We start from the raw sequence: 26,528 nt of genomic DNA, 5'->3' as shown, positions 1-26,528 counted from the left end.
AGGTATTCTCCTGCAGCAAGTGTGTGACACGGAGGGTTGTCCTCTCCGCACACATTTATTACATTTATAGTTTGGATGTTCATGCTACTCCGGGCCCACGGGTCCTTGAGTCAGCTACCCAGACATAGTTCTGAGACCTTCTCGGCCTTGTGCGCACACGCTACACAACCTTGGAGTCCAGACACTTGCAGTGCGGCGGCGTTGGCACTCTCGTTCCCATAGCGTTTTCACGCAGCATCGAGTGTAGCCTTTGAAAGGGAACGTCTCGGGTTACTTTGCTGTAACCCTGTTCCCTGAAAAGGCGGGAACGAGATGCTGCGTCCCAATGCCGCACTGCCTATGTGACCGGACGTCCGTTCAGACAAATCAATCTGAGGAATGTTTCCGGTTCACTCCTATTTATAACCTGCAGGTGCGTCCTATCAGATGACGTCACCTGACCGAGGTTATAAAAGCCAAAAATTTGGCGTGTTTGGTACACACATGCTTCACAACCGGCAACATGACAAGATGTTCCCATAGCGTTTTCACGCAGCATCTCGTTCCCGCCTTTTCAGGGAACAGGGTTACAGCAAAGTAACCCGAGACGATTCCTCCACTTCCTTGATTACCCCTAGAGCTGTCATCCTGTCAAGTTCCTTTTTTAATTTCTCCTTCAGTGGCGCAGAAACCCTTCTTGGAGCGTAAACTACAGGGTGAGCACCTTCTTTGAGCTGAATTTTGTAAATTAATGGTAGAGCTCCCAGTCTTTTGAAAACATCATCAAATTTGCAAACAATGTCATTTGCGGTGTCCTGTATTGTCGCTGTAACATCATGGCTATTAACCCTTAGGAGTCTGACTTGCCGCCGGCGGAAAAAATGCATTTTTTTCTGGTAACCGTGAAAAGAGTTTAAAATGCTCCGTCATGATTAATCATACACATTAGTGTAGTACATCATTTGAATCTGTAAAGGGTCTACTTTTTTTCATGTATACTTACAATATCCACAAAACAATGTGCTTTTGTAAAATAAAGAAAATAAACAGGGTGCGCTTTCAGCCGTCTCAGTCTCCGCGAAAATCTTTTTGAAACACGTCACTAAAATGAACTGAAACTCCGTGAATACTGCACACACAGACATGAGAAATATATCTATAGAAAGCTTAAAGGGTCTACTTTTAAATGGTGCAATTCACATTGAAAACAAATATTCTCAGTTTATGTAATCCGTATGAAACCAAGGAGAGGCACAGAATTTCTGTCGCACTTCATTATCTGCTAATGACCCGAGGCAGGACACGCCCACACGCCATTCACACGGAAAACAGTCCCGGGGTAATCTACATACGAGGCCACGGCACGAAAACACACACAGACCGGCCTGAAAACACACAGATTTAGTGAGTTTTCTGCACGTTTGGAAGATGGCACGCGCTGTACAGCAGAGGAAACTCTTCAGATGATTTTGGGCAGTGAGGAGGAGTTTACATTTACCTCAGGAGAAGACTGTGTGATGGCGAACGGGAGCATTTTGAAGAGAGAACAGATCCAGCAGAGGACATTGAAGCAAACTGCTATGACAATGGGTAAGTTATTAAGTCTTATATAACTCTTATTCTGATAATATTAAACTAATATTAGTAAATATTTCACTCACTTCAGCTAGCTCTTGTCAGCTTGTGTGACACATTGGCTCCTAATGCCATTTACATAGTTTAGTGTAGCATGTAGATAACACTGCTAACAGGCTGCCTTATGAAGCAAACATGATATTTCCCGGTGGCTAAGCTAATGTCTTATGGAGTTTACAGATGTTTATAAATGTTCTAATGTATTTCACCTCGTTTTGGATAGCTTTAGATTATGATTGCTAATATATATTTGTATCCGTTTTGGTTAGCTTATAACACTGCTATCGGTAATGTTATTTAGCACAAACAAGCTAGCTCCAGTTAGCTAAATACTGCCTTATGTAGCTAAGAGACATAATGAATTTATGAATGTTTATGAATATTTCTGTGGTGTAAATGTTCATAATGCCTTTTGTTAAGCTTGTATTTACAAATACCTGTTTAGAATGTGTTAAATATGTGTGTAAAGCATGTCAGGTGGATGGTCTAGACTTGTCTAGTCTATTGTCCATCAACAGACACAGAGGGGCACAAAATGTATACACTTCATACCTATTAAGCGTCCATACCTATTAATTGCACATCCATTTATTATGAACAGTATAGGCTAACTTTTTTATTTATTTGTTTGTTTTTAGGAATGTGTCTGCATCACCCTTGCCTTTACCAGCACCTCACATCAGGACACCACATCAGGTTTGCACCATTTTACCATGAATGTTTGCACTTTTATTTATTTGGAACTGTTTCTGGAATTTTTGCAAGTGAATCTTAAGTTATTCTAAATAAACCACAAACAAAGTAATATGTTTCTGTCTTCTAATTATTTTCTTGTAACACTTTCCTATGTGTAACACTTTCACATGAAAGGGGTAATTATACAGCTCATTATGCGGTTCTTTGTCTTCTCTGGCGTGAATTACAGCATTATTCATGATCATTCACGCCTCCTCGCATACTGCCTTTCTAAACAAAAAGTGTCTTAGAAAATTTAAATGAATGTATTGTTTTCTGTAAATGAGTAAGGAAGGTGATTGTCACATCATTTTGAAGTAAAACCTCTACATTATAAGATCCAGGTCACATAAGTCTTGTGCACAAATGTTATGAATGTGTTTTGTGGTCTTATTTCAGTGAGTTGTTTTTTTGTTGTTTTCAAAAATCACGCATAACATTTTTTTTCTCCAATATACAAACTTGTACATACATGCTGCTCATATATTATTGTTGCCAAGTTTGTGCTGAGTAAAATGATATCAGACTTTAGATATTTATAAGTTTATAAGTAACTGAAAAATACACAAATGTCAGGACATGTCAGAATCTCTTCAGAGCTCCAAAACACCCTCAGAGGGTTAATGCAGTACACCCTTTTCACCTTTTCCGCGCAGGCTTTGTCCCCAAGGAGAGACTGATGATCATCTGGGACTACAACAAAGAGCAGGTAATGAGTTCTGTTCTTGACACATACTTTGAATCTGCACACACCTTGTGTCTTTATGTCCTGTCCATTGTAGGTTTTGAGCGACACATGGTTTCTTTTTATGTAGGGCTTGATTTTCATTTTCTTTAAGTCACTTGTGCTTATGAGATTGGCCTTCGCTCCTGTATCAAGTTTAAACAGCACAATTGTTCCATTGACCTTCAGCGACACGATCCATTTGTCCTTAGACACACAGTTCGATTCAGAATTATTTCTTTCTTTTGTTTCATCCTCTTGTTGTACTGTTTCTGCATCACTACTGATCATGCCCACAAAGAAAGGGTCTGACAGTTAAGTCTCTTCCACAACGTGAACATTTGGTGATTGCTTTGTTTTTTTCTTTGAAAAACATTGCTTAGCAAAATGATTCATGCCTTTGCATTTTGCACATTGTTTTTCAAACGCTGGGCATTGTTTAGGTTGATGCTTTGAACCACATCTTTTACAGCTGCAAGAATCTGTGCTTGATTTCGAAGTGGGTTTTTGACTCCATCTTTTCGTTTTGTGAGTAACAGCACCAACTACTGGACTGTTAGCAACAGAAGTACTTTCCTTTTCACCGAAAGTTTTAGAATGCATCAAAGCAAGTTCGCTCGCATGGAAAATCTTGACAGCAACATCCAATGTTAACTTAGTTTCTTTGAGCAATCTTTCTCTTATTTTCTTGTCAAAAATTCCAAAGACAATTTGATCTCTGATCATTGATTCAGTCAAGATTCCGAAGTTGCATGTTTGTGCCTTTAGTTTCAAATCAGTCAGAAAATAGTCAAAACTTTCACCCTGTGACTGAGTACGTGGGCAAAACACATACCTCTCATATGTTTCATTTTTCTTTGGTGAGCAGTGCTCATCAAATTTCTTCATAACCTCATCATATTTCCTTCCATCCGCAGCGTCCACGAATGTAAAAGTATTGTATATTTCAATTGCTTGAGGTCCAGCTACTGTCAGGAGCAATGCTATTTTCCGTAAATCTTGTTCATCATCGAGGCCAACTGCTTGCATGTAAAGCACAAATTGCTGCTTAAATGTCCGCCAGCTGCTATCTGCATTACTGGTGAGTTTCAAAGATTCTGGTGGTTTAACAGCATTCATTTCTGTTGCATCAAAAGACAGTATACTCCTGGTACCATGTGGCGTTTGTTGAATAAACACTTTTGGAATTAAATGTATGAACTGGCGTGTAGCCTCTTTATTTGTCAACACTCAAAACACTCAAAACCATCTGGCATACGCTTAACTCATCCCATAACTTCATACTCCAGTACACCTATCCTGAATGGCAACTACGCTAATTCTCTCCATCTTTTCTGTATTTTTCTACCCATCCTGAGGCATCTGGAGATTGTGCCAGCTTTAGTAGACAAAGGCCAACCCTGCGAGGTTTCTAAGGCATCCAGAAAAGGACCAGCTCCAGCTGGATTCTGCTTTATGATGGCTGGAGCTACACATCCTGCTCCTGTGCTTCCAGTGACCCAGACCCCATCTGCCCTCTGCACCTACTGACTCCCTGTGCTGAACTGGACTTCATGTTAATCTACACAACTTCTGTTATATTGAACTTTCACCTGCACAACACACATGATGTTATTTCTATCTGTTATCACCCAGATGAGGATGGGTTCCCTGTTGAGTCTGGTTCCTCTCAAAGTTTCTTCCTATTGCCATCTCAGGGAGTTTTTCCTTGCCACCGTCGCCGTCACCCTTGGCTTGCTCATCAGAGACATTTCATTCATCATTCATTCATCTCATTATTATCTAGACACATTTTTCTCACGCATACACACTTCCAAATATTTTCTTTTCTTTTCTAAAAAAAAAAACAATTCTTTAATTTTTTGTGAAGCTGCTTTGAGACAATGACCATTGTTAAAAGTGCTATATAAATAAAATTGAATTGAAATTGAATTGAATTTTACCCCAGCTCAGGCTCTCTTCTCCAATATCGTGTTCTAACCTATTATTCTTATATCTCGTTTAGCACTACTGCCATCTAGAGGACAATACCAGTAATCACTACACTGTTTATGAATTTTATTTTATTTATTATCAGAACTAATAGAGTGACTTTTAATTAGCCTATTTCATAATTTGACTAATGCATTAAAATTGGCAATCACTTTTAATATTGAACAGGTGGCAAATAATTTGGCAGCGATACCGCATGTTGTTGTGCTAAACTGAAGACGGCGCCATTCGCGGAGCCGTGTGGTTCATGTACATTTTTCCTTTAGGTAAAATTTCAGACCTTTTCATATTTTGCCTGAGGTGGATATTTAAAAAAAAAAAAGTTTCGCCTTCCAAGGCAACAGATTATGGAGCTTCTTGACCTGCTCAGACCTGCACTTGCCAGGCCAACGCGTCTACGTCCCGATGTCCAGCTGCTTGCTGCTTTTTGTTTAAAATGTTTCATTGATTATTAAGTCATTTATGACTGGATGGACTTTTTTTTTGACACGTTTTATTTTTTGATGAAATTTAATTTAGTTAAAAGTGAAAAAAAAAAAACATAGGGAATTTCAAACCCCTCATCCTTTCATTTTTCTAAGTATTTGTAATGCTTTAAACCCCTATCTCACCTATGCGGTTTGACTCGCTGTGAGATGCGGTGTTATACCCCTATCTCACCTGCGTGATCTCGCGTTGTGGCCATAAGTAGGGTTCAATCATGATTCAGAGCGAGTTTTTGCGCTGTGATTACGTTTCCATCTTTCCGTGTGAAAAATTAAACATGTTTAATTAAGAGGAAGCTTCCGGACCTTGCAGAATTTCGCGTAACGTTAAAGAAACGTCGGCAGGCAATCGCGGCAGCTCACAGTGCCTAACATCGCATCTCACCGTGAGTCAATCCGCATACAGTAGGTGAGATAGGGGGTATTAGGCACCGTGAGCTGCCTCTAGTGACCGCCCGACGTTCCGCGAAGATCTGCAAGGTCCGCGAGCTTTCGCATGTTAAACATGTTTATATTTTTTGCGTGGTAAGATGGAAACGTTATCATGGCATCAAAACTTGCGCTGAATCATGATGAACTGTACGTACAGCCACCGCGCGAAACCATGTAGGTGAGATAGGGGTATTAACCTCCACTCTGTCATCTCATCGTATTCATTCCATAGTGCGCTATAAAACCCCAACTGACATGCTTCACATTGTTTCTGAAGCTGGTGAAAAGTGTTGTCAGCTGTTTGTCAATCAACTACGATTGTACTGTATACTCGGTTCGTTTCACCGCCACAGGTTACATGAAAATATAAGCAAAAGTTTGGTGATTTAGTTTATATATTTGTCTATTATCGCATGCTATTGATAAGTTAACCCATGTCGAAATAAACGCTATTAAAAGAATTTAGTGCAATGTTTAATTTGGTTAGAAAGTGCCGTCTTTCTTATCGCTGTCATTCAAAAAGAGTCAAAAATCAATTCCTGAGCAATTTATGTCATCTAATTCAGTACCTTCACTGTAGACAGCACCTTGTAACGTCGGATGTAAGAGGCAGTGACTTTAGAAGACTCCTAAGAGACAGTTCGAGAAATACACTTAGAAAAGTTATCACTTAACCTAAGATATATCTTAAGAGTCTTTTTAGCGCGCGAATTTTGTGCTTTATCGAGAAACCAGGCCCATGTCATCAATCATGGCTTTTTTTTTTAGAGAGACTGGACAAAGGGTCCAGCCCATTCTGAGTTGGAGCACTGTGGCATCTATCAGATTTGTGGACTCGAGTCATGTGACTTGGACTCGAGTCAGACTCGAGTCATGAATTTGATGACTTTAGACTCGACTTGACAAAATATAAAAAGACTTGCAACTCGACTTGGACTTTAACATAAATAACTCAGACTTTTACTTGGACTTGCGCCTATTGACTTGTAAAGACTTGCTACTTCCCATAAAAAGCCCAAATATAAAAAGTATGTTGACACGGACCGCTCTATCTCTGTTTATGTGTCTGTTTGTGACAGAGAGCATGCGCGCATTCGGCACGACATCCAATCAAATTACCGTAGTTTCTTTTGATTCGACAGCGTCCAACGTGACAACAACGTGATACATGGTTGCCAGGGTAGCGGTTTTACTGCACAATTGGGCTATTTTAGAAAAGGAGTCGCGGAAAAAAATACGGAGTTGCGGCAAAATGTGTAATGCAACTAGGTGATGCTGATTATCCCCTGGGCGGGTTGGTTATGCATTGAGCCATTGGTAATGTCTTTTACATTGGAGCTCCAGCAGGGGGAGCCCGCGCTACTTTCCCTCATTAAATCCAAACAATGGACAGTGAGAGCGGCGTGTTGGTCTCTTTTCCACCCTCACTATCTGTCCTTATTTAAGGTAACACATGCACACAAAGTACAAAACAACTACAGGAAAAACTCTATGGTTAGATACCAGTCACAACCGTCCTATTTTATCTGGGCCTGGGACTGGCACTGCATCCAGTGGCTGGGGTTTGGGCACTGGCTAGGAATCAACAAACGTATATACATTATACATACTATAAACTTATATATATAAACTCCAGACTCGACACCCTGATGCCTTTCTCTTGATCTCCGGTGATTTCAACCACACATCGCTGACCAAGACTATTCCCACTTTCACTCAATATGTGGATTGGCACACTAGGGGGGAGAGGACACTAGACCTGCTGTATGCTAATGTTAAAGGTGCTTACAGTGCTGCAGCACTTCCCCCCCTGGGGAGGTCAGATCACAACCTGGTCCACCTCATGCCAATAAACAAACCCCTTGTTCAGAGACAGCCTGCTATAGTGAGGAGTGTAAGAAGGTGGTCAGAAGGCGCCACTGCTACATTACAGGATTGTTTCGAGGCTACAGACTGGGAGGTTCTCAGTACATCATATGGCGAGGACATTGATGGAATGACAGACTGCATCACGGAGTACATTAACTTCTGTGTTGACACCTGTGTACCGATAAGAGATATTCGCTGTTTCCCCAACAACAAACCCTGGGTCACCAAGGACATTAAAGCGTGTTTAAATGCCAAAAAAAGTGCTTTTAGGTCTGGTGATAAGGAAGCAGTGAAGAAGGCTCAAAAAATGCTAACTTGTATAATCAAGGATGGAAAAGAGTCATACAGGAGAAAACTGGAACAAAGGCTGAAACAGAACAATACGAGAGAGGTGTGGAGGGGCATGAGGAGCATCACTGGCTATAAGACAAGCGGCCAGGTTATTGAGGGGAATGTGAAACGTGCAAACGATCTTAACACTTTCTTTAATAGATTTGATGTTCCTATGTCTCACACTTCCCCCGGCTTCAGCCCCAATCCACACTTTCCTGCTCCTATGTTCTCCCCTACACAGAGAACAGTCACAGTCACTACTCCTGCACTCCCAGCAATCAATATCTCAGTGGATCAGGTAAAACATGGCCTCAGTAAAATCAGCCCTACAAAAGCTGTAGGTCCGGATAAGATCAATCCGAGAGTCCTGAAATCTTGTGCTCCCCAACTATGTGGTGTCCTCCAGTACCTCTTTAGCCTGAGTCTGTCTCTACAGAAAGTCCCTGCACTGTGGAAAACATCATGCATTGTGCCGGTACCCAAAACACCACTTCCTTGTGCCCAGAACGGCTTCAGGCCTGTTGCTTTAACATCATACATTATGAAGGTGTTTGAGAGACTGATCCTGGATACACTTCGTCCCCTGGTGAAGCCCTCTCTGGACCCTCTTCCGTTTGCCTATCAGCCGTTCATGGGAGTTGATGACACCATAATACACCTGCTACATCGTACCTACTCTCACCTTGACAAGCCTAGGACCACCGTAAGGATGATGTTCTTTGACTTCTCCAGTGCCTTCAACACCATCCAACCGGCAGTACGGGGGGAGAAACTAATGAACATAAACATTGACACCCGCTTGGTTTCCTGGATCATGGACTATCTGACCTGCCGCCCCCAGTATGTCCGACTACAGAACTGTGTGTCCGAGACTTTGATCTGCAGCACTGGAGCTCCCCAGGGGACTGTACTGTCTCCGTTTCTTTTCACCCTATATACATCTGACTTTAGATATAACTCAGAGTCATGCCACCTGCAGAAGTTCTCTGATGACTCTGTGGTTGTTGGGTGTATAAAGCAGGGTGACACCTCTGAGTACCAGTCTGTAGTGGATGACTTCGTTTCCTGGTGTGAGCGTAATCACCTACAACTGAACATCAGGAAAACAAAGGAGATGGTTGTAGACTTTAGGAGAAGCAAGACCCCTGTGACTCCTATATCTGTAAAGGAGAAGATAGTGGACATGGTCTCTGAATACAAATATCTGGGAGTCCATCTGGACAACAAACTTGACTGGTCACTCAACACAACGGCACTCTACAAGAAAGGACAGAGTCGGTTGTACTTTCTTCGAAGGCTCAGGTCTTTTAATGTCTGTAACACCATTCTGTGGATGTTCTATGAAACCGTTGTGGCAAGTGTCATTTTTTACGCTGTGGTCTGTTGGGGTGGTAACATTAAGGTGTCTGATAAGAACAAACTGGACAAGTCAATTGAAAAGGCCGGATCTGTGTTAGGCTCTGTGGATGTAGTAGCGAAGAGGAGGATTCTATCCAAAGTACAATCCATTTTGAACAATCCTTCTCACCCGCTATACAGTCTTCGCTACAGATACACTGTCTTCGCTGAACAGAGGAGCAGTTTTAGCCAGAGACTGATTACTATCAAGTGTTCCACAGAGCGCCACAGGAGATCCTTTCTCCCAACGGCCATAAAAGTTTACAACTTATCTCTGTAACTCATACACACATGTATAGGGATTTCACTAACTGTTACACAACAGGGCATTAATACTTACCCATATTAATAATATGATAACTGCAATACTACTGTACTTCCCAATAAAATATGTAATACAAGATTACATATAATAATACAATATTACATACATATACTAGATTACTGTGCAATACTTACAAGTGGTCTTGGGTCATATTCTGTTGGTACTTACTGTTTTGGGAACTTTTTTTTTTAAGATTATTATTATTATTATTATTATTATTACCTTTATTACCTTTCCTTAGATAACAACTGTGAGCACCTGTAACCAAGCATAAGCAATTTCCCTCTGGGATTAATAAAGATCTTTGAATCTTGAATCTTAAATATACTTTTATGCAACTGTATGAATCTAGCACTGAAAGGCCTTGAATGTGCTGGGAAGATTTTACTTTTTACCTTTTTTTTTTTTTTAATGTAACAATAATACATATAGTATCACCTAATGTTGGATTAGATATTTTTTTATTAACTTTAGTCCTCGATGTCGACCAGCGGCGGAGGGGGAGGAAGCGCGACGTCCTCGCTGTCGAGCTGAGGCGGTGGAGGAAGAAGTGCGACGTCCTCGAAGCCAGGCGGTGGAGGGAGCACGATGCTCTCCAGGTCGCTCCATATCTCAACACAGCTGGCAGGCGGTGGTGGAGGAGGAGGCACGTCGTCCTTGCTGTCCAGTGGAGGAAGCGCAACGACCTCACTGTCAACGAGAGGCGGAGGAGGCTCAGAGCCTGCTGCTTGGCTCTCTTGAAGCTGGACGAGCAGATTTTGGAGCTGTTCCACCTGCTCCCACAGGTTTTGGATGCGCTCCTTATTCTCCTCTGCCCAGACCCTGTAAAGATTCCTTACTCTTGCCATGTCTCTCCCAGCTGTGTCACCTTTAAACGGCGTGCGTCTAATGGCGACATAGGCCTGCAGCCTTCCCAGCTCTGCTGCGCCCCTCACTCACTTTGCTTCCTGTGCTCCTCAAAGTCGCTCAGAAGGTCCGCTCGCTCCGGCGACAGAGTCCCTGCTTCCCCCCCAAAAAAAACATCTAGAGGAGAGACCTCCACTATGCCACTATAATGGTGTAGCATTCTGTAACAATGTGGCTGTCAGCGTTTGCGTGGCATAGATGCAGAGGCTGGGACAAGGACTTCAGGTTAGTCTTTTTATTGATATATTACGGAAAACCAGAAAAACAAAGCTCCTTTCCTAGAGCCCTCAGAGAACTTTAATATATCATCCTAGTTTAAACGAAGAAACAACCATCATCAAAATAACAATAACAAATGCCTGCATGTAGCATTTGTTATTGTTATTTTGATGATGGTTGTTTCTTCGTTTAAAGTAAGATGATATATTAAAGTTCTCTGAGGCTCAACTTAAACAGACTATTTATACCAAATCTAACTAATGACTCTTGTGCTCTCTTTACCTGACTGAGGCACCCTATGGGAAATGAAGTCTAATTCAAACAAAACTACAACAAAACACAAACCAAGTCTGGGCATTTGTCGCCCTCCAGGGGTTTACCCTTGAAGGGGAAACAGAAGCGGCTGAAAGCAAGAGTCTCCACTTACTCTAGACTCACACACACACACAACGCCTGCGTACACAAACGGAAACACTTATCTGCCGGGATTTATTTTTTTACTTTTTTGAAAGGTAAAGTGCAGGTTAATTTGTTTAATTTTTACTTTATATTTTGCATTAATTGTTTTTATGTATTTCTTTTTTTGGGCTGTAGAACGAATAATTTAAGCTTCCATTATTTCTTATGGGAAAATTAAATATGGTTTACGAGTGTTTTGGAATACGAGCCCACTTCCGGAACGAATTATGCTCGTAATCCGAGGTTCCACTGTATATGGATATTATTTTGACTATTACAAATACCAAGATGAAACCTATTGTACTATTTATCACAGAGTACTTCACTGAAATGTTTATCAAAGTCACTTTTTTTAAACAGTTTTTTTTTAACGGTTGCACAAAACAACGACTTTTGTGTTCATAGTATGATTTATTTATTGAAAACAAAGGGCTCAAATGTACACTTGGAAAGCTTAACAATATTACAAATTTATTCTTGACCCATACACTGTATGAGCATATATACAATTGTTGATCATGACAATGGTCACAACTGAGTCTGTAAGGAAACATGTGGTTAACATACTGGGTTAGGGTCATGATTAGGTTTTATTTTTAAATGAAAGGAGATTACAACTTGCTTTTTCCTCATCAATGTCTTCCTCTTTTGAGTTATACTTTGTGACATCCTCAACCTCTGGCTCTTCTCACCTGCTCCCACCTGGCTTCTTTTCTCCTGATTCAACCTGAGGCTCAGGTTGATGTGTAAGGAATACTAGTGCTGAACTTTCGAGTGACTGCAGTTGCGAGTCTTCCGAGAACAGGAGAGGGCACCAGGAGAAGTCAAAAAGGTCCAGAGGGCAGAGGGGGTCTGGATCAGTGGCAGCTCAGGAGCAACATGTATAGCTTGACAGAGAGACAGGAAAAGTTGGGAGGGAGTGAGAGAGAAGAGGGAGAAGAGGAGTGAGCAGAAGAGAAGGAGAGACAACATTTAGGTATGGTCACAATGTCTAAGGTGAACGTAGAGAAGTGAAGGGACTAACAGGGACTCCAGCAGGACTAACTATGACAGCATAACTAAAAGAGAAAAAAAAGAGGGAAACACAGGCTTGGGGCTCCATGAAAAAGGGGACGACAGCATCTAAACATACCAGTTCACCATAATACTCAATGTCCATGGGTCCCCCAGATCTGCTCCTTTTAATTTACAAAAATGCTAAATAAATAGGTTTTTACTCTATACTTAAACACTGAGATTGTGTCCTGAACATCAATTGGAAGACTGTTTCATAACTTTGGGGCTTCGTAAGATAAAGCTCCGCCCCTGCTGTAGTTTTCATAATACGTGGTACAGGCAAGCAGCCTGCATCCTTTGATCAAGAAGTGATCCTGATCATTGTCAAATATAATTCTACAGCCTCATGTGCAGTATATTTCTTGGCCATCATGCTACTAAAGACTGAACGGTGAGTAAGGCCTCAAAAAGCTGTACAGTATATACCAGAGCTGCAAGAAAGTTGTATGATTGTTGACACTGCTACAGTTTTGTTTTACAACAAGTGTGGTAGAAATTATGCTGCCGATAGGTTTCCATCTGGGTTGCCATGAAAGCAAAAAAGGGGCTTAACGATACCTGTATGTTTAGGTGTAGGAAAGGAGTAAAAAATATTTCTAATTTATTTTGTGTTCAAATGCCATGTGTGAACAAAGTCATTGAACCTCATTAAAATTTGATAAAATGTACTGGCCTTTTTTAGAGAGAAAACTTCAAATCAGTCAGATTTGACCAGAACACAATATGAGGCTTAAAAATGTATATAAAAACAAAAAATATGGAAATAAGCCTTTCTGGAATTTGGTAAATAGATAAAAAAAAACATTAATTTAATTATTAATTAATTGATTTATTAACATAGTTTGACTTAATCAAACATTTGCATGCAACTTTCACAACTTTATTAAAAGACCTAAAAATAAAGCCCAGTATTTACGAATACAGTACTGTACAGTATATCCATGAACCAAATCCCCCACAATCTGTTGCTTACTGCTGCCATCTAGTGTATAAACTAGACGTATAAACAGCTGGATATACAGTATAAATCTCTACTGGGGCACAGGCCCTCTATTATTCTGTTCAGACATTAATTTATACCACTTGTTGTGTACAGGGTCGCAGGGGCCTGGGGGCTGTTCCAGGAGATGTTGGGCACAAGGCATGGTTGGAGTTAGCAGTTTAATATAAAGTATAAAACATAGTTCTGTAAATGCTATTTTAGGACAAAATCCTACACTTTAACAAAACTAGAAAATGGAAACTTATTTCCACACACTTGGATGCAATTGAAAATGTGACATGGCCTCATGAAGACAAAACATACATAGGACTTTTGATATTAGTAGTGTTTAAAATATATCAAATCAATGTTTATTGATCCTTTTTAAGAGATTGAACAATGAATCACGTGTCTCTGCTTTTCAGTTTCTCACTGTATATATGTACCACATATACTTCCGATCCACTCCAAAGTTTTTCCTGCAGGTTGTCGTATCCACTGAATATCCAGACACTTTACAGGTCAGAGTCAGTGACTGACCAGGGTTTACTACTGAGGATGCAGGCTGGGTCAGCTCAACACAGTGAACACCTGTTAAAAAATAACATTGTAATGCTGAAAAAGCAAAAAGTTAGAAAAACTTAATTTTATATACGAGTGTATAAAGTTAGAAAAACTTTATTTTATATACTGTATAGTCACTGTGCGTGCAGATGCGCTCACACCTGCCTGCTGCCATTCCTGAGCGAGCTCTGCACTGGTGGCACTCCGATCCCGCAGCTGAATCCTCTTTAGGAGACGATCCTAACGCTTGCTGGACTTTCTTGGACGCCCTGAAGTCTTATTAACAAGAATTGAACCTCTTTCCTTGAAGTTCTTGATGATCCTATAAATTGTTGATTTAGGAGCAATCTTAGTAGCCACAATATCCTTGCCTTTTTATGCAACGCAATGATGGCTGCACGCGTTTCTTTGCAGTTCACCATGCTTAAAAATGAAAGAACAATGATTTCTAGCATCACCCTCCTTTTAACATGTCAAGTCTGCCTAGTAAGTCTAACCCAATCAGCCTGACATAATGATCTCCAGCGTTGTGCTCGTCAACATTCTCACCTGAGTTAACAAGACGATTACTGAAATGATCTCAGCAGGTCCTTTAATGACAGCAATGAAATGCAGTGGAAAGGTTTTTGGGGATTAAGTTAATTTTCATGGCAAAGAAGGACTATGCAATTCATCTGATCACTCTTCATAACATTCTAGAGTATATGCAAATTGCTATTATAAAAACTTAAGCAGCAACTTTTCCAATTTCCAATATTTATGTAATTCTCAAAACCTTTGGCCACGACTGTACAGTGGAACCTTGGTTTACAAACATAATTCGTCTCTGGAAGTGGACTCAAATTTTAAAACACTCGTAAATTAAATTGAATTCCCCCATAAGAAATAATGGAAACTCAAATTATTCGTTCCACAGCCCACAAAAATGAATACATAAAAATAATTAATACAAAATATAAAGTAAAAATAAAACAAATTAACCTGCACTTTGCCTTTAAAAAAAAAAAGTTAAAATAAAACCCGACAGATTAGTGCTTTCATTTATGCACACAGGCACTGTGTGTGTGTATTTTTGTGTATGTGTGTGAAGCTAAAGTAAGGGAAGAGGAAGAATCAGACCCTCCCTTCTCCATCTTCTCGTTTTACACAGTAAACCTTCCTCCTCTCTTATCGGAAAAATTAACATCGCTAATGACACACACATGAGCACACACTAATGGAATCAATGCTGTAGAGTAAAACGAAAACAAATTAACCTGCACTCTGCCTTTGAAAAGAATTGCGACAGAGCAGTGTTAAGAGTACATTAAGAGTGTGTGTGTGTGTGTGTGTGTGTGTGTGTGTGTGTGTGTGTGTGTATAAAGGCGAGAGGAGGAAGAGTGTGTGTGTGTGTGTGTGTGTGTGTGTGTGAAGGGGCATGGTGTCCAATGATGCATGAAGGCTGATAAAGAGAGAAAATGGATTTTTAACTTCTCTAATGAAACTTGCTTTTGCTTTACATGCGCGCACACGTGTTATAATAAATAGTACATGCGCGCTGTACACACACGCATACAAACACAAAATAAAATTAAAAAACACATGGTATGCAACTACAATTTGGCAATGATTTGGCAATTTATCAGTTAAAAAAAGAAACATCATAAAATCGCAGTTGGTTAGCTAGATAAAGAGTGCGTTTCAGAGGATATACTGTAAATATTATCTCCCTGCTTTTTAATGCTAAAATATTAACACCTAAAGTGCAAGTCAGTTGTTTAGGTAAATCTCATTGTTTGTGACAAATGAAAAATATTGTGCACTACTAGTGAAATGTTAGAACAGGGGTCCGTTCTTCATACGTCGCTAACTCAGTTAGCCGGATTTGATTGTTGTGGATTTGTCCTGATCTTGGATTGTTTCGTTCTTCGATGCGCTTTTAGCATTTGTTGTCATAGCAACATATCCGTAAGCTTGAACCTGCTCGGGAGCAGGTTTATTTCATGTAAACAGGATTTAACCTGCGCTCCTGGCGGGTTATAATTGGTTGAAATGGCGAGGTCACATTTGATTGGTTAAAGAGCACGACTGAGGCGGACTGACTCACGTGGGAAAAGAAAAGTATCTTGTAAATATATATATATATATATATATATATATATATATATAATTTTTTTAAAGAAAATAAAACTATCTATCTATGTATATATGCAAGACACTTTAATTTTGTTTACTAAAATTATATATATATATATATATATATATATATATATACAACTAATTTTATATATATATATAAAAGGTGTGTGACTGTGGTCATCATTCGTGTGTTAATCGCCGTATGTGTCTAATAATATGAAACATTCTATCCCCCGATTGCGTCTATATAAGTAGAGGTAATTTTCTTAAATCTGTCGCAGCCATGTCTTGTCCGTTTATGAGAGAGCAGCCGGTTACCGAAGGTGCGAGGATTATTCGCAGAGTTTTTCAAATTCCTCGTGTATTGCGTGATAGACAAGATCCTTTGGCACAGCATGACAATATACTTATTGAGAGATACCGCTTTTCTCGTGAGGGTATCCTTTATATAATTTCGTTGTTAAACCCCCATGTGAAATGTTCATCTCGCCGGAGTCGAGCGTTAACAACCGCACAAACTGTGTGTATTGCCCTGAGGTTCTTTGCGAGTGGCACTTTCCTTTACACCGTTGGAGACGCAGAGAACGTGGCGAAAAGTGCTGTCTGCCGTGCCATTCGCAAAGTTTACTTGGCACTCAAAAAGTTTGTGAGGGTATATGTGTTATTCCCAAGCCACTTAAGACCCCAGGCTGTAAAACAGAAGTTTGTTGCAATTGCTGGTACGGTATAGATATTGTTGATAAAAATAATGCAATTAAGATTCCAATAAGTATGAAGTGTGTCCCCAGGCTTTCCTAATGTGATTGGTGCCATAGACTGCACCCACATTCCTATCAAGGCCCCACCAGGCCCCAATGAAGGGGATTTTGTGAATAGAAAGGGTGTTCACAGTATTAATGTGCAGGTAAGTTTATATAAGGACTATTTAAACGTAATGGAATGAAAAAGTATGCCTTTGACTAAGTATGCATTTGACTGGTTTCTAAGATGGTGTGCGATTCTTTGTGCCACATTACGAATGTGGAAGCCAAATAGCCTGGTTCAGTGCATGACTCCAGAATTTTTAGAGAGTCACATTTGTTCAAACGATTTGAACATGGTAAGGGAAATAAAAAATGTGAAACTCAATGTTTTACGTACACTTACAGTAAGCTGGGGCTAACATAATGGACTTTTCCCATAAAACAGGTGATTACGATGAAGTTCTACTAGTTTTGTGTTTTATTTGAAATTCATCACATCTTTCATCTTTTGCCTGCATAAAGAGAGAGAAAGTGTTATACAAGGTCAACAATAGTAGGGTACCATGTGTGAACGTCACATCACTTACTGTGAAGTTCCTTTTAAAGCAACTAAATCTCAAGTGCTATTTTTTGTTTTTTTAAATTATCCACATCAATTTGTCCTTCCACTCTCCGTTTCATCAACACTAAGTATTTATTTTTAAGCTGCAGGTTTCTTCTGTACATAGAGCGGATGTCACTCTGTGCCAGTTGTGAAGGGGAAAAAAAATGTAAAAAAAAAACTAAACCCAAAACAAAAATAAAAACAGAAAAACTAAATGGGGACACCTCAATATGTGCCTTTCCCAACAAAATTCAATGACAAGTATAACACTGGGCACCTCAGTTTCACTTCTGTGCGTGGAGTCTTCTGGAGCACTTTCTATCGGCTTCTCTGGAGCCCTATCTGTGGACCTCTCCTGAGGTGGAGACTCCGGCACCTCACAAATAATAAATTACCGTCATATTACATACACAAAGATACATATTCTCCAGACACTCGTCAGACAGGGTTTCTTCACTGTCCTGTGCAATGGAAACAAATAGGTCATTACAAAAAGGTGTGCACTCAACTCATTTTCTACAGTATAATTAAAAAAAAAAAAAAAAAAAAAACACAATAAATTCTTGACTTACTACACATGCTTCAGACATCACTTGTGGGACAGGTAAAAGTGTGGGCGTGTTGTTTCGAACTGGCTGTGGGTCTAAGGAGGTGCTACCCCCAGGGATGCCCTCCACAATTGGTCTCTTACTATTAAAATCCAGGGCTAGCTCTTCTGCTGGAGTATAGGGAGAGGGGGCCGGACCACCACCTGTTTTTTTCTGTTCCGCCTTTTTCTTGGTTGCTGTTTTAAACCATGTAACACATTGATTTGCCAGTGTCTTAAAATAAAAATCTAGATAACTACGCTAAAGATTACCATTTTGTAAGATGTTCTTGTACTTTACTTTTACTTGTTCTCATGTTCGCATGGGTCCACTGCTGGCTCTGACATTAAAGATGACAAAGAGATACAATTAAAACAAATAGGAGTTGATATAATATTAAATATATTATATATATATATATATATAAAATATATGATTATAAATACACACACATACACACAGTATCTAAATAAAATATCAAAGAACATGTAACATGATCAACACTCACGCATTTAATTTATTCGCTACTTTTTGCCAGCCCTCTCTTCTGGCTTTTGCAGCATTTGATGTGTTTCCCGGAGTCTTTATTAAAGTTTGGAATTCCCCGTAACCTTCTAATAAAAGCTCTTGCTCTGCTTGAGAAAAAAAATGCGCTCGCTCTTTTGCCATTTCGTCAACCAATCAAAGGGGTTGTGATCAGTGTTTCTACTGTTGATGCATATCGCCTTTTAAACCAACGCACGAACGCGCAATAATCCTAGACAACTCAATCCAGCCAAACTAATCATCAACAACAGGTGAGTTTGAAGAACCGACTTAGCCGGATTGTAATTAGCACGATGATCTCATCTCGGATGTGTCAATTCATTTTGGATGTGTCAAGCGACGTACGAAGAACGGACCCCAGGTTTCTTTTTTTGTTGTTGTTGTTGTTGTTGTTTTTATTTAATCCACCCATTGACTGACTCCATTAGTAAACGTTTCAAAAAAGATGAAGAGATAAAGAAAGATTATTGTCATTGTAGTAATACGATGAAATTAGTTTGGTAGCCCTCAGAGACCAGCAGCATGAAAGAGGATGTAAGAATACAACAAACAGAATACGATAAACAAGTGATTATTGCACTGATGTGTGTAATTGTGTGTAAATGTTTAAGTTTTAACTCTATTTATAAAAAGCAATTACAAGTGAGCTCAATATGTCACATTGTAATCAAATAGTCATTTTGACTGCCCTGTAGAAATTTAAATAAAAGAGAAATATAGAGGATTGCTGATGTCATGTTGATGAGATTCTCAATCAGGTGTTCGCATTCACCTTCCCAGTCACTAATGACAATATATTGCACAGGGCACGGATTCTCGATAACGCACACTATTTGCGAGCTAAGAAGACTCTTAAGATATATCTTACATGAAGTGATAACTTTTCTAAGTCTATTTCTCGAACTGTCTCTTAGGAGTCTCCTTAAGTCGCTGCCTCTTACGTCCGACGTTACAAGGCGCTCTCTACAGTAAAGGTCTGGAATTAGCTGACATCGGTTGCTCAGGAATCGATTTTTTGACTCCGTTTGCATGACAGCGTTAAAAAAGAAGGCACGTTTATTTGCAAATTAAACATGGCACTAAAATCTTTTAATAACATTTATTTCGACATGGGTTAACTTATCAAGAGCATGCGATAATAGACAAATATATAAATTAAATCACCAAACTGTCGCTAATATTTTCATGTAACCTGTAGTGACAGTGAAACGAACCAAGTATACAATCATAGTTGATTGACAAATAGATGACAAACACTCTTCACCAGCTTCAAAAACAATGTGAAGCATGTCAGTGGTTGGGGTTGTATAGCGCACTTATGGAATGAATATGATAAGATGACAGAGTAGAGGTTTAATACCCCTACAGTATCTCATCTACACGGGTACGTGATGTGGCCGTAAGTATGGTTAATTATGATTTAGCGCGAGTTTTGGTGCCGTGGTTAAGTTTCCATTTAACCACGCAAAAAAATTAAACATGTTTAACATGCGGATGCTCGCGGACCTTGCAGATCTTTGCGGAACGTCGGGCGGGAACTCAAGGCGGCTCACAGTGCCTAATACCACTATCTCACCTGTGCGGCTTGACTCACGGTGGGATGCGACGTTAGGCACCGTGAGCTGCCGCGATTGCCCGCCGACGTTCCGCTAACGTTCCGTGAAGTTCTGCAAGGGCTTTAAGCTTCCGTGAGGACCGGCAAAAAAATTAAACGTTTAATTTTTCATGCGGAAAGATGGAAACGTAATCACAGCGCAAAAACTCTCGGTGAAGCATGATGAACCGTACTTCCGGCCACTGCGCGGAACCGCGTAGGTGATATAAATATATAACACAGCATCTCACAGCGAGTCAAACCGCATAGGTGAGATAGGTGTATTACGCATTACAATCACTCAGAAAAATGAATGGATGCGAGGTTTGAAACTCCCAAGTTTATGTTCTCAAGTTCAAGTTCAAGTAGGCTTTATTGTCATTACAACCATATACAGTTAGTACACAGTGAAACGAAACAACGTTCCTCCAGGACCAAGGTGCTACATGCAACATAAATTTACAACATAAATTAACAGAGACACTAAACTAGCTAACCAAGAGGCCTATCTAGCTGGCTAGCAGAGACAGGACAGAGAGACCTAACATAAATTACAACATAAATTAACAAAAACTAACTAGCTAAGTATAACTATTTTTACAGACAACATAAAGTGCACGTGCAAATGTGCAAACAAGAGCAACAACAAAGTGACAGTGCGCAACCACGACATAACAGAACATAAAATATGGTGTCCAGACCAACCTTACAAACGTGTGACTTACCTAAGAGACACTTAGTGTAAGAACGTTTCGGGAAATGCACCATAACGTTAAGAGAGAGGTTAAGGTACAACTTAAGTACTACTTAGCGAAAAGAAGCTTTTGAGAAACCGGGCCCAGATCAGTTGTAGGAAGTGTGTCACTCTGTGTAATTACCTGACACCACTGGCAGCATGAATCTACAGTCTGAGCTGAACCAGATTTCACCAGTAAATGCACAACTCCAAGCATCCATCTGGTCACACACCTTTATTTCCATCCTAATTAAATTAAAACATCAGTTTGAACAGTGGCGATTTCTTTAAGACTGCAAGGGAAGCTCAGCTTCCCCTATAATGTCACAAAATTAATGGTCAAATTATGTACTATTGTATTAACATTTTATTGACTAAAAATGCATGTGAAAACGTTCATCTCAAAGACGAGTTCGTTCAGAATCAGTTAGATATAGCAGGTCGGCTGACTTAATTTTCTTCTCATACATTCCCGTAGCGTCACAGTGCATTTGCCCATTGAAGCCCAATATGCCGGTGTTTCCTGGTAGAGTTTTTTACACTGACTCTCAGTCCGTGTTGGACACCGCCGACCTGGCAAGGCGCAGGAGGGAATCTGTACAGCAAACATTTGGTCATATGGCATCCACTAGACTTGACCATAGAGGTGCTCAGCTCTTTCGGCCCCCACACTCCCACCGTTTGGATCACTGGGGGCATGAAAGGAGACAAACTAAGGGTTACCAGCCCCATGAAAAGAGCACCATCCTACCATACTACCATCAGCCTCCAGCACGTGGAGGCTCCCAAGGAGGCGCAACCCCAGGGGTCCAAACCCCGGGGAGGTCCTGCATAACGGTCTCGGGGCCGCCGGAGCATGCTCCCAGCTTTGCTTGGACAGCTGGGAAAAGTGCACATCAGATCCCTGGGTCCTAGGTATTGTCAAGAACGGATACAGGATACAATTCCTGTAGGACCGCATACAGCTAGGAGTAAAATTTTAGATCACACCGTAACTTTAGATGGCCTTTCTGTTCCATCAAATGCAACAGTGAAAGACCTTGGCAAGCTTCCCCTGCTGCTAAGGAGAATAACGATAGGTCATCACAACGTCTTGCTGGTGCTCCAAGTTGGCCAAAGAAACTATGGTTCCCAGCACTTCTATGCTTGGTTCAAGGTCACCCTTGGCAGCTACCGAAAAGAGACGATCTCCTGTCTCAAGCAGCAGGACAAATTTGGCTCCCAAAGCCCAAAATTCTACATTTGTGGGTGTGGCCTCTACTCAGCCCCTCTCTAACCTGGGCTTAAAAAGGCGGGAACGAGATGCTGCGTGAAAACGCTATGGGAACATCTTGTCATGTTGCCGGTTGTGAAGCATGTGTGTACCAAACACGCCAAATTTTTGGCTTTTATAACCTCGGTCAGGTGACGTCATCTGATAGGATGCACCTGCAGGTTATAAATAGGAGTGAACCGGAAACATTCCTCAGATTGATTTGTCTGAACGGATGTCCGGTCACATAGGCAGTGCGGCATTGGGACGCAGCATCTCGTTCCCACCTTTTCAGGGAACAGGGTTACAGCAAAGTAACCCGAGACGTTCCCTTTTAAAGGCTACACTCGATGCTGCGTGAAAACGCTATGGGAACGAGAGTACCAACGCCGCCGCACTGCAAGTGTCTGGACTCCAAGGTTGTGTAGCGTGTGCGCACAAGGCCGAGAAGGTCTCAGAACTATGTCTGGGTAGCTGACTCAAGGACCCGTGGGCCCGGAGTAGCATGAACATCCAAACTATAAATGTAATAAATGTGTGCGGAGAGGACAACCCTCCGTGTGACACACTTGCTGCAGGGGAATACCTCTTGCTAGTGCAATAGATGAGGCGATCCCCCTAGTTGAATGAGCCCTGGTTCCTAGAGGCGAAGTGAGCCCACGCGCCTCATAGGAGAGGGCAATAGCCCAGTGTAGTGGGGGCCACCCCCCGTTGCGGCCCCAGACCATGTAAAAGCTGCTCTGACTTACGCCACTAGCTAATGCGGTGGACATAAATCTGAAGAGCACGTACTGGACACAGTAAGTGAAGTCTCTCCTGCTCCGAAGCTGTAAAGGCGGAGGACAGAAGGCTTCAAAACAATAGGATGCATATTGGCAAATGTGTGCGGAGAGGACCAACCCTCTGCATCACAGACTTGCTGCAAAGAAATACCTCTTGCTAGTGCAATTGATGAGGCGATTCCCCTGGTTGAATGAACCCTGATTTTTAGAGGCGAAGTGAACCCACGCGCCTCATAGGAGAGGGTAATAGCATCTCTCACGCAGCTTGCAGCTTCAAAACATGTAAAAGCTGCTCTGACTTATGCCACTGGCTAATGCGGTGGACGTAAATCTGAAGATTGAACTGCTCCGAAGCTGTAAAGGCGGAGGACAGAAGGCTTCAAAAACAATAGGGATGTCCGATCCTCTTAGAGAGGTAACACCATTTAGAAAAAAACATCTTAAGGGTCAGAAACCTGAGGTGCTGACTCTAGTGGTTCAACAAGGGGCACAAGCCAGAGGACAATTTTTTTCTGCAGAAACTCCAGCACTGAAACAATTCGGCAGTGGACTGGGTCTACCTGCTTCGTCATGCACCAACTTTCAAATACATTCTATTTGAGGGGAGGCAGTCCTAGTACTTACAGTAGAATGGTCTTAATTACGCTGGCTGGAAGACCAGCTTGACTTAGAGTCAGAGAGTAGTAAAGGGGACATTTGCTGATCTTGCGAGGCAAAGAGGTCCACCTCGGCGACCGAGTTAACAACATCGCCAAGTAGGCCGGGAGGCGAGATGGGACATCGAGGAGGAATACACGATCCTTCTCCTTAATCCCCCTGAGATTCAACCACAAGTGCCTTTCCGCGGAGACCATAGCAGCCATAAAACGGCCGATAGCACGAGCCGTCTGCTTTGTTGCACGAAGAGACAAATCTGTGGCCCGGCGTAAGTCCAAAACGCCTTACCTTGCAGAGCCCCGCCAGTACTCAAGTCTCTCAGCAGGTCAGCCTGGTAGGCGTGCAAAACCGCCATGGTGTGCAATGCGCCAACCTGACCTGCTGCCTGAAAAGCTTTTCCCTCCAGGGAAGATAAAAAGTCTACACAACTTGAAAGGAAGTAATAGCTTTTCAGGAAGGATGATGTCCCAGAAGAGAGATAGTCTGGAAGCGTCTCTTCTATCTGGGTGTCATCATATAACTCCGCGTTTCTACTTTAATTATATTTAAATAAATAAATAAGTTCATGGCAGGAAAACATGGGATGAATACAGCTTACTCCATGAAAGGGTTAACTCATATGGAGATTGCTAAGAAAAGGGGAGAGAGCGTCATTGAGGCTCCACCCCCGGCCACCCGACAGAACCTGCCGTCTATGTTTTTATTTTTTTATTTTATTTTTAAGTGCTTATTACCATCTCCGCGGAAGCAAGAGAGGATGTTTATTCTTGGCCATTCACAAGAAGCGCAGCGCGCGCTTGCGAGCGGACAGAGGGATTTCCCGATCCGATGAGAACGCGAAAGAAAGGAGTTTTAAATCCGTCTCTCACTGCTCTGCTGGATGCACGGGTTTAAGCCCCAGGAATGCGCGGCGGCTCGGAATGCGAGGCGCGCGCGTAGCACTTAATCGAAGCAGTAAAGTGTAGAGATCGCCCTCCGATATGGATTACATACACGGAGGGATATCTCGTTTAAAACTCTGCCATTATCGGAAAACATTGACTGGCCTAAAGAGAAATGGCGCAATATTTTGTGAACTGATGAAAGCAAGATTGTCCTTTTTGGGTCTAGAGACCGCAGACAGTTTGTCAGGCGACCCCCAAACACTGAATTCAATCCAAAGTACACTGTGAAGACAGTGAAGCATGGAGGCACAAGCATCATGATATGGGGAAGCTTCTCGTACTATGGTGTTGGGCCTATTTATCACATTTCAGGTGTCATGAATCAATTTGAGTACATCAGAATACTTAAAGAGGTCATGTTGCCTTATGCCTAGGAGGAACTGCCCTCACCCTGAAATGGGTGATTTAACAAGACAACGACCCCAAATACACCAGTAAGCGAGCAGCATTTTGGTTCCAGACCAACAAGATTGAAGTTATGGAGTGTCCAGCCCAATCCCCAGACCTTAATCCAATAGAAAAGTTGTGGCCTGACAATAAAAATGCTGTTTCTGAGGCAAAACCAAGAAATGTAGAGGAATTGTGGCGTGTAGTACAATTGTCACAGATGTGAAGCAGTTCTCAGAAACCAGGTTATACAACTAAATATTAGTTTAGAGATGCACAAGAAAGATTAAACTTCAGGCATTTTTGTTTAAACGGTAAATTCATCACTTTGTAAAGATGAGTGATGACACTGCTATTTTTTTTGAACAGACTAATTTTGGTTTTTCTTTACTTACATTGAACTAATAAGACATTTAACACATTTTTCTTCATGTTGTAATTCAGTATATAATGTGCAGGGTGTTCAATGCATTTGTGTGATTTAAATTAAAAGTTATTTTATGGATATGGAGCTTTACTCACTTTTTTCAACACACTGCTATTGTTTTGAACACAACTTATAAATGAATAAATAAATGAATGCAGTTTACCTTAACCAGTTTTTTCTTCCTTCAGTTTTATTCAACATGTGAAAATACAGTAGATGTTTAATTTTGATTTAAAGTTTTATTTTGCATACATGATTATGGTGTTTAAACTGAATTATTAAGTTTGTTGTTGCTGTTATTATTTAGAGGAAATGTCTGATCCTTATTTTGAGACAATATTTGATCTTTTCTCATTTAAGAAAATACTTCCATTCCTACTTAACATAAATGAGCTACTGCCCTCTACAGGTGCAAAAACATTTACACTTTGTTCCTTTTCCTGCAGACGTGTTTTGTTCTGAGCTGAGTGTGTGGAGTTTCCATTACTGATATCAAGTTGGACCTTGATGACTCAGGTTTAATCAGGTTTAATTATTTATTAGCTGCATCCTCTTCTGTTTCCCAATTCAAAAGTAGACTCAAGACGCATCTCTTTAATCTGGCATACGCGTAACTCATCCCATAACCTCATACTCCAGTACACCTATCCTGAATGGCAACTACGCTAATTCTCTCCATCTTTTCTGTATTTTTCTACCCATCCTGAGACATCTGGAGATTGTGCCAGCTTCAGTAGACAAAGGCCAACCCTGCAAGGTTTCTAAGGCATCTTGAGAAGGACCTACTCCAGCTAGATTCTGCTTTATGATGGCTGGAGCTACACATCCTGCTCCTGTGCTTCCAGTGATCTGACCCCATCTGCCCTCTGCACCTACTGCTGAACTGAATCTACACAACTTCTGATATATTGAACTTTCACCTGCACAACACACTTGATGTTATTTCTATCTGTTATCACCCAGATGAGGATGGGTTCCCTGTTGAGTCTGGTTCCTCTCAAGGTTTCTTTCTATTGCCATCTCAGGGAGTTTTTCCTTGCCACTGTCGCCGTCACCCT

The 26,528-nt window shown here is 41.0% G+C and overlaps 1 long non-coding RNA gene across 1 annotated transcript; it reads right to left on the bottom strand.

Moving 5' to 3' along the window:
• Positions 1–18,197: 18,197 nt before the first annotated feature.
• On the bottom strand, positions 18,198–18,941 carry LOC128544723 (uncharacterized). The gene is made up of 3 exons (XR_008365813.1): positions 18,654–18,941; positions 18,418–18,485; positions 18,198–18,342 (listed from the first exon to the last, which is right to left on the bottom strand). It is a non-coding gene; the product is annotated as an uncharacterized LOC128544723 (long non-coding RNA).
• Between the last annotated feature and the right edge of the window lie 7,587 nt (positions 18,942–26,528).

This window comes from Clarias gariepinus, chromosome 16 (genome assembly GCF_024256425.1).
Source record: "Clarias gariepinus isolate MV-2021 ecotype Netherlands chromosome 16, CGAR_prim_01v2, whole genome shotgun sequence".
Classification (NCBI taxonomy): Eukaryota; Metazoa; Chordata; class Actinopteri; order Siluriformes; family Clariidae; genus Clarias; species Clarias gariepinus.
Note: the sequence above shows the minus strand (reverse complement) of the source record. Positions and strands in the feature narration are given on the sequence as shown.